The sequence below is a fragment of the Salminus brasiliensis genome, chromosome 16 (assembly GCF_030463535.1).
Source record: "Salminus brasiliensis chromosome 16, fSalBra1.hap2, whole genome shotgun sequence".
NCBI classification, from domain to species: domain Eukaryota; kingdom Metazoa; phylum Chordata; class Actinopteri; order Characiformes; family Bryconidae; genus Salminus; species Salminus brasiliensis.
Window position 1 is genome coordinate 19760288 of NC_132893.1, and position 15112 is coordinate 19775399.

Genomic DNA, 15112 nt, shown 5'->3' on the forward strand with positions numbered 1-15112 from the left:
TGGCAAGACCAAATAAGCTTAGTTTTGCTGGACTGACATCAGATTTATGGAATTTGTGTCAAGCAGGCTTCCATGATGCAGGATATAAAAGCCTTCTGTGGGTGTCCATTTCTTATTATTTATATCAATAAATTATTTTCTAATACTATTACTATACTGTACTACTGCTGCTGCTACTAATAATAATAATAACAATGAAACAGATATTATTCAGTTATTCATGGGAATTGTTACTTTACATGTAAACAGAATCAGTAAGGAGGGCTCTACGATATCGGTGGCGTTACAGCCTGAATGAGAGTAAAGGTTTTCACTTTGTTATGGCGCACAATTAGCATCCCATGTTGGTAATGGAGAGCAGCTGAAGTTTTGCTTGTTATGATCCTCAGATGTTTATGCATGCTGGTGATTATTTAAGCATCTAATTTCCTTGTAAATTACAAAGACCACAGTTTCCAACAACTAGCCACATAAACTGTTCAGCTACACAATTCTAAAACGGAGGCTAAAAACAGTTGTAATAATTGTTGGAGTTCAGTAATATTTTGAATATTTCGATTTGCTTGCATATTTATCTATTTATTTGTACGAGAGTAGAGTTCAGTCAAATGTGCTACACAAAATGATCACAGCCAAGCAATTATGTCATTAGGACAAATCCATTTGGTAATATGAACACGGTGCTATAAATTAAAAGAACACATTACTAGCTACACTATTTGAATAAAGGTTTTGGGACACCCACACATTACACCTACAGAAGCTTTTGTGGCATCCCATTCTAAAATCCATAGGCATTCATATGGAGTTGGTCCCACTTTGCGGCTCTAACAGCAGGTTTAGAACTCTGCAGTTATTGAGTCAGCAGAGCACTGGGATTCAGTGAGCTCTTTAGAACCACCTGTTATGAACCGTGGTTTAGTTTGATCAGTTTAAGACCACCTCTTTCAATCAGAATTGTTTTTGTTTTTTTGGTCTGGACCATGGTCTGAGTCATCTTTCACATATGCAATTTTGGATCAGACCTGGAAAACTGAAAGGGTCTGAAGGTCTGGACCAAACAAGGTAGGTGTGAAAACACCCCTAGATGTTTTCTATGCACACGTACACTCACATATATCTGTACAGATATCCACAAATCATGTGTAAAGATAGGGACAATCACCATTTGTCCTTTGCTAATACTTCTAGCATTATGGCGCCCGAGCCATAGCTAATATTAGATAATATTAGAAGTGTGAACATAAAAACACTGTTATCTAGTCCATAATCTGGTACACTTAGGCCTGAAACGCCATGAGCATTTCACTTAAATGTCACTTGAAAAGGTTTTCAGAAGATCCACTCCACTCTTCACTCTAAGGTGAGGAGTCATGATGTTAACTTGTACATAGTTATTGCCAGCTAGCAGAGTCTATTATTTCATTATCCTTTGCTCTTCTTTGGAAAAAGCTGCAAAATGTTTCTGCTTTAGCTTTCTTATCTGGTACAAATTAGGTTTTTTAGCTGGTTTTGGATGGTCTAAGCTGGTCTTTAATGGTCAAAGTGGTTGAAAAGCTGAAAAGGTCATCCAGGTGAAAACATACCATATGTTGGTAGGCTAGCTGGTTAACCATCTCTTGAATAGCACAGCGTATGTAGCATTTCATTTTGGCCATGCTGGTTGACCAAGCTTTGTCATATTAATTGTTTAGCTTGGTCAATTTGATCATGCTTGTAGACCTTGCTTGTCAAAAGCTGATAGTGACTCTATAGACTGACCAGCAAACATATATAGGTTGCCTTATTTGAAATATGTGGGGTGTTTTCACCCTTTATAATTCAAAACTGTAAATAAATTTGTCCACTATCTATATATTTTTTATTGCCTAATTCTGCACTGTTTTATAACTATTACTGTCTGAGTCAGAGGAATTCCAAAACAGCAAATGATGTGGTGTGTTCCTGGATTATGCAGTGATCAGAACCATCCAAATGTGCTTCAAGGCAGAACTACTGGTGAACATGTGGCAGTGTTCTGGTCACTCAAGGCTCATTCCTGCAATCCATATAGGCCCCACCTCACCTCTTACAGGACTTAAAGCAGCATTATGACATAATTGTGCTCCCCCTACAGTTGGGCAGTATAATTTGCGCTTTGACCCATCTCTAAGCACACACACTAGACATGCATTTTACAAGATAAGAGATTCAGATCCAGCATCTAAAGTGAAAGAAGCATGTAGACATTTAAAGGATCCGCCAACATCTCAGCCCGATCTCAAGAGACATTTAAAGGTAAAAGGTAAGTAACACTCACGTGTTAGGGGCAGTGAGCACACACACACACCCAGAGCGGTGGGCAGCCAACTCCAGCGCCCAGGGAGCAGAGAGGGTAAAGGGTCCTTGCTCAAGGGCCCAACAGTGGCAGCTTGCCAAGCCCAGGAATTGAACCCAAAACCCTGTTATTAATAGCTCTAACCGCTGAGCCACCACTGCCCACCGTACATATGTAACAAAAAGACATCGCAGCAGGAATCATAAATGTAATAAACTTAACCTAAACTTAATCTACTACACCTAAACCTAAGTCTAACCTTAATCTGGACACAAATCTAACCTTTACTTTGACGTGTATCATTTCATTACCTAAAATTACACCTCAAACTTAATCTAACCTTAACATAACCCTTATGACCCTCACCCCAAACTTAACTTGTGAAATTCTTTGCCTTTCTATAGGAGTTTTTCAGTCCAGTATTTCCTATTAATGGAGACAGCGAGAAGCAGAGCGAATGTAGCCGTAGTGACACTGTTTTCTCAGTTCATCTTCGAGTGAATGGTTGTGTGTGTGTATTTGTCAAAACAGCGGCACCAGTAGACAGGAGCTGTAGTGAACTCAAGTCATAAAAAATGGACAAAATATCTTCATGCAAATGTTACGAATTTCTTGCGAAACAGTTCACTCGCATGTATACAAGACATTCTTGTTGAATGTCTCAGCATCAGATACCTCAGGACAACTCCAGTAGTCTTGTGGAGTCCATGCCTCGACGTGTCAGAGCTGTTTTAGCAAGGACCAACACAGTCTTAGGCAGGTGGTTTAAATGCAATGGAGCTAATACAGAAATCAGACAATATGACTCAAGGCGCACTTACAAATGTCTTTGGTGCTGAAAAAAGAGACACGCAGGATTGCAAGATGACTCCTGGTCCTGATGTCACTGTGATGACATGCTGATCGGTTTCATATTTGTAAGGCTAACAAATTCGAGACCTAAAGCAAACATAGCTTTACAGTGAGGTCGAGTGATGTGCTGAATGATATGGCCAGAGGACGCGGCCTCCTTTATGTTTGTTTAACTGTCGGAGCTTGGAGTAGCTTGGAACAAAAAAATCTAAGACTCATGGCACAAGAAGAGGATCTTTGTGTTTTTTTTGTATTATTTAACCACTTAGCATTTGTTTTATTTTGTTGACAAATGCTCTTGTTTATCTGCATTTTGCCTCAAGCTTTTGAAGTGAAATCAAGCTAAACAGCTTTTGTTTACTGCCTTTTATTCTCTAATTGGTTTTGCACGCTTAAGAAAGAAATATTAGTGAAATTAATGTTTTTTAGAAGATTTTTACAATAACAAATATAATGACCAATATTGACTTTATCTTAGTAATTCCACATTTCACCTTGTTTGCACTTACTTGCAGACATGATTATTACTTAGTAATGTGTGAGCCAACAAGTTCTTAAATAAAAAAACAAGTTCTTCTTAAATAAAAGGCAACTGTTCATTAGATGCGAAATTCTTCAAAGCGCTGGAAATGAAAGAAAGGATTGGCTTTGCCTTCATTAGTGCTTTCATTTGAATTGAAAAGAGATGGGAGAGTTGTCTCACAACCACTGTGGCTCGAATAAACCTCATTGAGGTTAAGGAGTGTCTCAAGGGAGAACCACAAAAAGTCAGAAGGGAAACAAAAAACAACGGATGATCTTATTGTGCACCCCTCTCACGCATGTTATCTTATTATCCACCCCATGTGGGAATGTTGTGAGGAAGCATCAGTAAACGGTTAAAGTGGGTCTCTGTGGTTCCATGTTGGCTATGGGGAAACCCTTAAGACAAAAAGCTTCCAAGCTTCCACGACTTAACAGCAAACAGGTGACCATGTCGCTGGGGTTGGTCTCTGCTTTACATTATTGTCAACAAAGTGGCCAACAATAGACTCATTTGTGAAGCTCCAAAGCCTCCTGACAGAATGCCATGGGAAAGTTACACTAATTTATGACCTTTTTTTTTTTTTTTTTTGTATAACATGCTTACTAATTTTTTGTCTCCAGAAGAAGAACTGCCAGGGGAAATGCCAAAAATGACACTTACCCTAGCTTTTAACAATGCTTTAGTGCTTTTTGGAAGTACTGGTGATATTTTATCTCCTCTAAATTGTGTGCGGCACAGATCGCTGCATGTGAGTAGAAAGTGTGAAGTGAAGCTTTGGTATATGCCAAGCTTTCCGAGTGGCCCTGATTTTGGGAGATATCAACAAAAAGCACCTCTGTCCAAATACAAGACAGTTTGGTTTGGATCTGCAGCCTCGTGATTGTGATAGACAATGCAAGTGATCTAGTAAAAATCTGTATTATCCAATCATTACAATGTAAACAGTCATTCAGAGATGCTTGATGTGAAATTCACCACAAAAGCGGTTCTTCTATGGTATCACTCAATAAACCATTTGAAGCACCTGTATTTTAAAGAATGTAATGAGGGGAAAAAAGTTTTTTTCAAACAACCCATCCTCAGGTATCTGCCCAAAAAGGTCTAGAGGAGGCCATTTCGATTACTGACTGGCTGAGCATCATTATCGCAGCATTAGTGTAACTACTTCGTCAACTGCCTGGTCTCACCCAGCATCACTACTGTAGCGTTACCAGCTACTCCATTAGCATCAGTACCACGGCGTTAGTGTAGCTGCTTTGATGACTGCCAGCCTCACCCAGCATCGCTACCGTGGCATTAGCATCATTATCGTGACACTAGTGTAGCTACTGTGACAACTGCCAGCCTCACCCAGAATCGCTACCATGGCGTTAGCATCATTATGACAACATTAGTGTAGCTACTGCGATGACTGCTGGCATCACCCAGCATTGCTACTGCTCTATTAGCATTAGTACCACAGCATTAGTGTAGCTACTGCGATGACTGCTGGCCTAACCCAGCATCACTACCGTGGAATTAGCATCATTACCGCGGCATTAGTGTATGTACTGTGACAACTGTCTGCTTCAACCAGCATCGCTACTGCTGTGTTAACATCAGTACCGCAAGGTTGGTGTAGCTACTGTGATGACTGCCGGCCTCAACTAGCATCGCTACTGCGGTGTTAACATCAGTACCGCAAAATTGGTGTAGCTACTGCGATGACTGTCAGCCTCAACTAGCATCGCTACTGCTGTGTTAGTATCATTATCACGCCGTTAGCATCACTATCACGGCTTTAGTCACAAGCCATGTGGTCTTGGGCCCTTCACATTTAAAACTGGTACATATGTGGTCTACATCTTAAGGCTCTGAGGGCAAGGCTTGCAGCCTTTACCAGGCACATGAAATGGTACATAAAACATAATAGATGTCATTTGTTGCCACAACAACTAACAGCAGATATTTTGGTCCCAAACTCCCCATTGTTAAAATGCCATTGACGTTTTATGCAGAAAATAGAAGTTTTGCTAAAATAGGTTTGCCTGTTTTTCCTTGTTTCAAAAGTTCCTTCCACCTTCAAAAGAAATGATCATAAGTTTACTTTCCTTGTGGAGGAGGTGAGTAGGTATGTAAGTACCAGATGCAGCAATGGTTACAAGAATATTTTGGCAAGTATGCTACTTTAATAAGAAGAGTAAATTAAAAGGGCAAAATGAGCTTAAATTTTCCTCTTTGTAACAAAGCTAAGCAGCACTGAGTCTTCAGATACAGGCACACGTGATTCTGGACCTAGTTGACCTCTATAGCATGTTCAGTGCTGGAACACAAGCTGATATCATGTTGAGTCTCAGAATAAAGAATGGACTCACAGGTGATGCAGACGCCAAGATGCTCTCACATGTGGGGAAGGTTATTGTAATGAGAAATTCTAGAACAAATGAGTCACAGAGTCTCCTAGAACCAGTCCAGCGCAAATCTACAAGGGGCTTTCTGCACACTTACAGCAAAAGAGAGGGGCCACAAGACGAGTAAATCTCTCTTATGTCCAATCTTTCTTTGACACCTTACAGAATTGCTGTTGACCAGATATTATTTGAGTGGTGAACCATTCTTGGCAGAGCAGTATTGTTTCTGGATTTGAACACAACTCTGTTTGAGTACCAAGACGATACCAGTAGATCTTCTAAGTCCTGTAAGTTGTGCGGTGGGACCTGCATGAATCGCATCAATAAGTCTTAGGAACCCATGACTAGGATTGTAGTGGCATTCCGGTTGTTAGGTATGTCATAATATTAAAATTAATAGTTATCATATCGGTGTTTAAAGAATCCCACCAATTTCTTACAATTTTTGTGGTTTTGAAAATCAGTCAGTCGTTTAGCAAAAAATCGTTTAATGAAGAAAATAATCATCAGATTCATTCAGAATGAAAATAATCGTTAGCTAGATACAAAATAGCTCAAAAGCTCCACCTCATCTTATTTGCTTATTTTACTAGCAAAGTGATACTTTTTACATAATTTTCATTATATAATAGTTACAAAAATACAAATTTGTCCATATTAAAGCATTTGCTAAATCAATAAACCATTGATCCCAACCGCTTTCATTTCTTTAATGGTCATTATATCTGTTAATTAGAATAATAATAAGAAGAAGAAGAAGATGAAGAAGAAGGAGAAAATGTAGAATTGTGAAATAACTGTATGCTGTGATAAAGTAAAACTGTGATATTTACACGGTTATCATAGTTAAAACTGTATATCATTGCAATCCTACCCATTCACCCATTGTCCTTTCTTGAACCTTTTTTGGTAGGTGCTGACCACTGCATACCAGTAAAAACTCACAAGATCTGCCTGATGTTTTGTAAAGGCTCTGACTCAGTTGTCGTTATTGTAGCTATTACAACTTGACCCTTGTTAAAGTGGCTCAGATACTTATGTATGTCCATTTTTCTTGCTTTTAACACATTATCTTCAAGAACGGACTGTCCACTTGCTGCCTAATATAGCTTACCCCTTGATAGACCCCTTACAGTGGTACTAATGTTATGGCTAATCAGTAATGATATCTGCATGTGAAGTACTGTAAAGGTGAGTTTTCATTATATGTCCTCTTTAAAATAATAGTAGTGATTTACAGTGGTCAGTCTAATCAAGTTGTTTGACTGGCCAGCTAGCAAGATTAGTTAAAATTGTAAGCTAATGTTAGGCAACTACATTAAAGTTTACTTTAAGCTTTAACTTTAAATTGATAAATATCACAAACAGTTGAGTAACGCAGTGGGCGAACATTGGGAATTTGTAGCAAGCTAACATTATCTAACTAACAAGCTAGTACCTGTCCTGTAGAAAAAAGTTTTTTTCTATCCTGTAAGATTTTATTTATAAAATAATTTTATTTATAAGTCATTTTGGAGCAGTTATATTGGTCCATTCATTTAGATCTAATCACCCAGTGTACAGAACAGCTACCAGGTTCAAATGATGAGTTAAAGTAAAAATGGACAAAAATGGAGATACATGTTTTTCATTGCACAACAGCGATATGGATCGCTTTCACTTAATATGAAATATTATGTCTTTATGTCTTTATGTCTATATTTCTCTGATGAAAACAGTTCTTTTACCAGCTCTAATCTTCTTCCGGTGATGTTATCTAATGCTTAAAGAAAAGCCCCCACTGGCGGTGTTATTGTTAACCCAGTAGCTGGGCTACACAATACTACCCTAAAACTACCCAGCAAAGTGACCCAACTGACTCTGGGATAGAAAAATACACCAGTAGATTTTAGAGCGTAGGTTGTGAGTAGTCCACCATCAAAAATGTCCAGCCAAGAGCGATTCTGTGGTCAGAAACTAGACGATGGCTAAAATGCTGGTGTGAATGACTGTACACCAGCAAAGCAGAACTAGAAGTCAGTTTTGGAACACAAACAAATGACATTGACTCTATGCTGTCAGTCACCCATACACCTCTGTTGCTTATGCTCATGCTTTTAGAACAGTAAAGCATTCGTGTCAAGTCTTACTCAGCAGAAAACGGCATAAACTATTGCACATTGTAAACAGAATGATATACTGCTGCCAAAATGAGCAGACTTCTGTGTGCATTGTGATCATCCCCTTTGTGTAGGTCTTGGAAGCTTGCAGAGATATTTAATGGCACATGCAGGAACATGTTCTTTCAGAGCTCTGCATCAAATCGGTGGGGTTTCTTTGCTTCTCTTGCCTTTTTTCCAGTTTGGCTCTGTTCATAGGCACTTCTGGGGGCATTCTGCTTTGTCTTCCAGGCAACAAATAATGTTGATCCACAGCAACTTTTACTGTTAAAGAGCTGGCTCTCAGTTAACATAGCTTAATGAGGAACAGCAGAATGTAGTATTAAGGCTCAGAGAGGAATAGCATTAGACTTTGCATGTAAACAACATCAACAACATCAACAAGAACAAACTCTTAAGCACAGAAATCTGATTGGCATTTTACCCCACAAAACAGCAAGATTAGGAATTACCCATTATTTCACAGCAGAGAATACTGTAGTGCCCCATAACTCATTCTGTGATAATGTACAAAACAAACGTTAAAAGATTAATGAAGGCTCTCCACAGTGCAATGCAAATTGAGCTGCCATGTAGGCAGACCCTGCAGTACTTTTAATTGGCTGAATAGGCTGTAGGCTGAACATGAATATTGAATTATCCAAGACAACAAAAGTTACATATTAGATGTATTGTGGCTTAAGTTATTCAAAGAAAAATAGAAAATTTAATTTTCTATTACTATGATTTTTTTGATGATTTTTTTGGTCAAAATATTTGCCTTGTAATGTGAGTTTTTAATACAAGGTCTAAATGTCTATTTTTATTGGGATTATTTAATATGCTTGTTATTTAATATGCTTAATTAAATTGCTTGTACATTACAGTGGTGGTCAAAAGGTTACATACACATTTCATGTTGTCAGGCCCTCGTTATTGTGCCCTTCCCCGGAGTGTTCCCAGGTCGCCGTCCACATGCCCATATAAGGACTTCCACCTCATTTGTGTTGATTCTGTGTTCATGGGTTGCACCTGGGACTGGGAGCATTTAAGGAGCCTCGCTCCAGCCAGTTACTGCTGTAAATTGAATCCCTATGTGTTTGTGGTATGTTCATGTTAGTTGGCATCTTGTCTTGATCTTGGTTAGCTGTCTTCTGGTTCTCGAGGCAGTTCCGTTATGTCGCGTCCAATTCATGATCCCTGGTGGCTCAAGTTCACAAGGAGTTCCACAGCAGACTCAGGTTGGGCTTGCCCTGTTATCTCATTCAGGCAGCTGGTTCTCCAGTTACCCCTTTATTCCTGTAGAGCGTTGCCCTAGTTCTCAGTTCAAGTTTCCCCCAGTATCGCCCAAGCAATGCTTGTGGCTGTTTTAAGATCTCCCTGTTGTTTCCCAAGCTAGGCTTGTGGTTTTCGTTTATCCCTTCCACGTTCTGATTTTGATAGATTGCGGCTCAATCCCCTGTTACTCTCTGCTCCTCCCAGTCCCAGGTTTGTTGTTTTCACCATTTTGTTTGTCACATTCTGTTTGAGTTTCAGTTTTATCCCTTAGATTGCTGCACCTTGTTTTCTCTGCACCTTGTTTCAATGAAGTCTTGCTTAGATCCATCTCTGCAAGTGTTCTCCCTGTCTGTGTCTGGCTGCAGGATGTTAACTCATTCTGTGGCAGAATGAGTGGACTTAATACATCTTAGAAATAGAAAAATAAACAAATGAATTGAGGTCAAAATAATTCCACACCATCAAAAATATTCATACAGCAATTTGAGGTAGAATTTAGAAATAGTAATTTGAAGCTAAACATCCTGTTAGTGGTCACAGTTGACTACGGCTGATAGCTTCTCTTTGCTCACATAAAAATAAGTTGTTTGACAGCACTTTTTTGGTTTGACCAGCACAATGGAAATGTCCAAAGAGCTTTAAAGAGATTTACACAAGTCAGTAATGTCTCTTGGAGCCATGTCTAAACAACTGCAGATTCTAAAGTCATCAGTTCAAACATGTTACAGTTCATGGAAAGCCATGAACTGGAAGCTGCTGGAACACCAGTGTCACTGTCTACAGTCAGGTTTTACATCGCCATAAACTGAGAGGCTGCTGTCCAAGAAGAAGCCCCTGCTCCAAAACACCTTCAAGCTCGACTAGAATTTACAGCTGACCACCTGAACAAAGAAGTCTTCTGGAGGAACGTTTTATGGTCAGATGAGACAAAGATTGAATTTGTTTTGGCAACGATAATCAGAGGGATGTTTGGAGCAGTAAAGGTAAGGCATTTGACACAAGGAACACTGTACCAACAACATCAACTCAATTGAAGTCTTTAGAAATAAAGGTAAACCAGCAAATCCCAGAGACAAATGTATTAATTGACCATATTCAGCAATAAATTAAATAATACAATTAGTAATTTAATAAAGGTATATTTTATATTGTGAATTAATAAAGATTTAAATGGAAACACATTTCTTATAACTGCAGTTAAAGTACAAGGCAAGCCTGGAAACTTCCATTTGTAACATTTAATATGCAGTGATCTACAAACGACCTCATTATAGACAAATAAATGAGACGTTCCACTGGGATTTTCCAGCAAGCATCCCGTGGATATGCTTTCCTTGGCTGTTTAGAGGGCTCCTAGACATGAGGCAGATTCCCTCGTGCCTCTGGGGCGCAGAGGTAAACTGTTTTTCTGGCTCATCAGTTTAAAGGTCATATAACACTTTCCACATTTGTGTGCGTTACACTAAGCTGTCGTGATAATCTTGCTCCGGTAGACCAAACAGCCTTGCAAACTGGCAGTGTGAGGTCTTTGTCAAAGAAGATGGATGAGCTGAAGTGTGAGATTAGTGACATAAGGATTAATGGACGTTGTGTGTGTGTGTGTGTGTTATGGAGACTGGGCTGGAGAGAGATTATCCAGATACTCTAGTTTTACTACAGGACTGCTTCCTAATTACGTGCAATCAGGAGGATACTAGCAGATCCACTGGCATTGGACTGTGTAAGAAAGCAAATGAGCAGTTGGGGTCCTAAACGCAAGCTGGCAATGACTTTTAAAAGACACATTTGCATTTGCTTAACTTTTGTAAAAAATAGTTCATTTTCTACACTAGGTCCACCTTCATGAAGTCCATCTTTCTACAGCCTGTCTACTGTCAGCTAAGGTCCTATTTGGTGCAGTTCATAGGTTTGAGAAGTGGCCTTCGGACTGCAGCCAAGACCAGCATCCATGGCTGAGGTGCCCTTAAGCAAGGCACCCACACCCAGACACTGAGGTGGCTGCCAATCACTATGGGTGCGTGTTCACACTGGTCAAATCACTAGTGAGTGTGTGAGGTTAAGGTGGAATTCTGTTGCACAACTGTGCAATGGTGGTAAAGTGTGCAAATTTTTGCTGTTAGTTTTCCCAGGGCTTCATCCACCCCAAAATGCTTCATTCACCAGAGTAAAAAAAGAGATTAATGTTTAACTTAACCTCCTTATTGCCCTTATCCCCTTTAATATCCTCCATCATCTGGTGTTAATGGTGTTAGCCCAGTAGTTATTGGGTTACTGATGAGAGAGAGAAACTTTGCCGGCCCTAGAGGAGAATTTAGCCTTGCTACATTTTCTCATCAGTGATTTCAGCTAACCCCTACTCACATTCAGCCCTACTGCGTATATGAAGAAATTCACAGATCTACATTGTATATCACTGGGATGCTGTACGCCCTATGGCTTAGATGGACCTAAGTGTACAAATACAGTACATTTTCTATTAGAAGCTATAGTTTCATGACCTCTTCTGTGGAGTTTGTACTCACAGTCTTTCTGTGAACTCTGGCAGCAATAAGTAGGTGACCATGGACCATGGAGGCAGTCATGAGCCATAATAATGAGTGGTGACATGGCTGAGGTTCTAAGAAGGTGCTACAAAGAGTTCTTTGAGTGAAGCCATAGAAGAACATTTTTTGGTTCCATTAAGAGACATTTTTGTAAAAAGAGATGTGAAGAATCTTTTAAAGCATTTGTGATCGATCACACACTTTTCTGAGGCAGTACTGAACCATAATAATGATTGATGACTGCTTCCTGCAGCTTGTCTCATCTGACAGTTAACATGTTTTTTTTGTTTTTTTTTTGAGCACCAATGGCATTTCAGAGTTATCCTGTCACATCTGCCTGTCTAGCTTTTAGCATTATGTACATTCATCCATTGTTGCCATACCTGACGTGACTGGATTTGTGAATATCACACACTCTACACACACTCTTTTCCATGGGGGACTTCCTCAGCAGGTGAAGGGCCCTGCGCAACTCATGTAGTTTGCATAAAGAAAGAAATGCCACTAACCAAACTGGTGTCCAACCAGAAATAATTAGGGTGGTGGACCACTATCAGCATGATAATCATTGTACATGGTAGGCATACAAATAGGATTGGCCTTTTTATTAGAAATCCTAGTATCGCTTGCTGCTCAACACAGAGCTGCTCTTGGTGGGATACTCTCTGGCAAACCACTCTATACCTAGCAGTAACACTGTGAAAACCCCAACAACCCCAGCTGTGCTTGATACAATTATAGCAGTGCCATTCACACCACTATGGTACCTCCATGTCCTTGATTGCAGTTTCCATGGTCTGAAACTGAGCAGTAATTAATGGGGAGGTGGGTAGATAATCTGCAGTATGTAGCTATACACCAACAGTATGTAGGGGACCTGTATGTAAGATGTTTCTTATATGTGAATGGCAAGTGTACAGAATTTACTCCATAAAGGTGCCAAAAAAGGGTCCTTTACATGATGACCGAATACATCTGTGTTCCTTATTAAACTTCCAATCGAAGGTTCTTTTTATATATGTGAATGTGAAGGAGGTAAGGGTTCTAAGACACTGTTACAAATAAAGGTGCTACAAAGGGTTCTTTGAATGATGCAATAGAAAAGTGGACGTAAAAGCTCTTCACACTGACATCACTTAGCAAAAATTCTGTTCTTCTATGGCATTGCTCAAAGAACCCTTTGTAGGACTTTTCTTTTTTTAGAGTGAACTCTAAATGAATATAGAACCTTTAAGAACTTTCCACAACTCAAACGCTCTTCACCCTTAGTTACTTAAACAGGGTTCTTTTGAAGAGCCTAAAGAGGTTTTACCACAGAAGGACATAAATGCTGAAACACAGTTTTTAAGAGTTTACGTAGGTGCTAAAGTTGCCTCTAAGCCCATTATGGAAGAAGGGTGAGTCATTATTTCTGCTGAATTTTGAATTGTTGTTCATCCACATCAGGAGGGAGTCCTGAATCTGGAAAGTGCTCCAGACCTGCAGCTGTTTTAATAAAGAATGAGAGAGCATGAGAGGGATAGAGATGAGAAAGATAGAGAGATATGGAGAAATGTGCCTAATAAAACGTCCATATGCATTGGGCTCTTTCCATTGCCTGCTTGTTATGAAGAGATCCACACTCTCGGTTGTTTATTGCATTAATTTTTTCCCATTCTCCTTTCAGAGAAGAGGAGCGTATGTTAACTAAACACCCCGGCTGTCTCATTTACTGCTGGGCCTGTGGAGGCCTACAACCTAGAATATGTTCATTAGCACGAAGTATCTAAATGGATGGGAATTATGACAGATAATAAACGCTGTAAAACACACTTCATCAGTAGTAGGCTAAGCAGTAAATGTTAAAGGAAAACACTCTCGGTTGTTTATTGCATTAATTTTTTCCCATGCACTTTCAACAGGAAGAGATTTTACGGTGAGTTGTTGTTAAGTTGCTGTTTTTGCTATGACCTCATTCCCGGTCACAACACAGCGAAATGCAAACTCGTGTGATTTATTGCTTGACTTTTTTCCCTAATTTGTTGGCCTGAAGGCACCCAACCAGAGCTTCCCTGCGGATCTGCTGGATTAGAGACCTCCTGAAACATAAATAGGGTTGAGAAAAAGGGACAGTAAAAGATAATCCTTGGTTCTTGTCAATATTGCCATTGGTCATGCTTTCAAAAGCCGCGTGAAAGTCAACCAGGCTGGCCATTTTAATGAACCCGCGTAAAGCAGGAGGAACACATTTTATAGGGGTCTGATTCAGCTGTTGTTTTTGGAGCGGAGCTAAAATTGGGTATTTGTATCAGTCTATCCAACTTTCGTCTCTTATCTATAGACTAATCAGGTGTGCATGTGTGTGTGAATGCTCCGAATATGCTTTTACATGAATGCTATAGCACTTGAAAGTTCACACCCATGTGTGTGAGTGTGTGATCCGAGGACTTGCACGAATGTTCATGCCTAGCTAAGAATATGTATGTATGCTTTCTAGTCCAGGCTAGTTGCTGCAGATAGCAAAAGTAGTCTTGATGACAACAGCTACTTACATGTAAAGACACCTGAAAGATGATCAAGGAGATTCTTATCAGCTGAACTTCTGCTGTCATTCTTGGGATCAACTGTTAAAGAGTGATGCAACTAGGAAGGAATGAAGGACAGAAAAGGGAGATGAAGGAATAAGAGACACAATGGGGAACTGGTGGTAACAGGTCTTCTGGAAACACTGATCTGACCCATGTTGGTTAGTTTGCTCATTATTTGCTAAGATTGATCATTTTGAGGAACCCTGTCCATTGGAAAAATGGCATTAGGGAATCTAAGGCTCTCACATGGAGAAAACATTGGATGTCTGTTGGATAGTGTAATAGAACTGGCAGTTAGTGCTCCTCCAGCGTGTTCAGCTGTCCAGGGATGTTGATGCACAAAGACACAGTGGCACTTCACGTGACCCAGAGGAAGCACGTGCTAACCTTCCCCCCTTCTCAGCACGGATAGCCTTGTGTAATGGCGTTGCTGTGGAAATTGGCAATGACAAAATTGGGGAGAACTGGGGGAAAAAACGTGCTAGACTCAAAGGTTTTTAG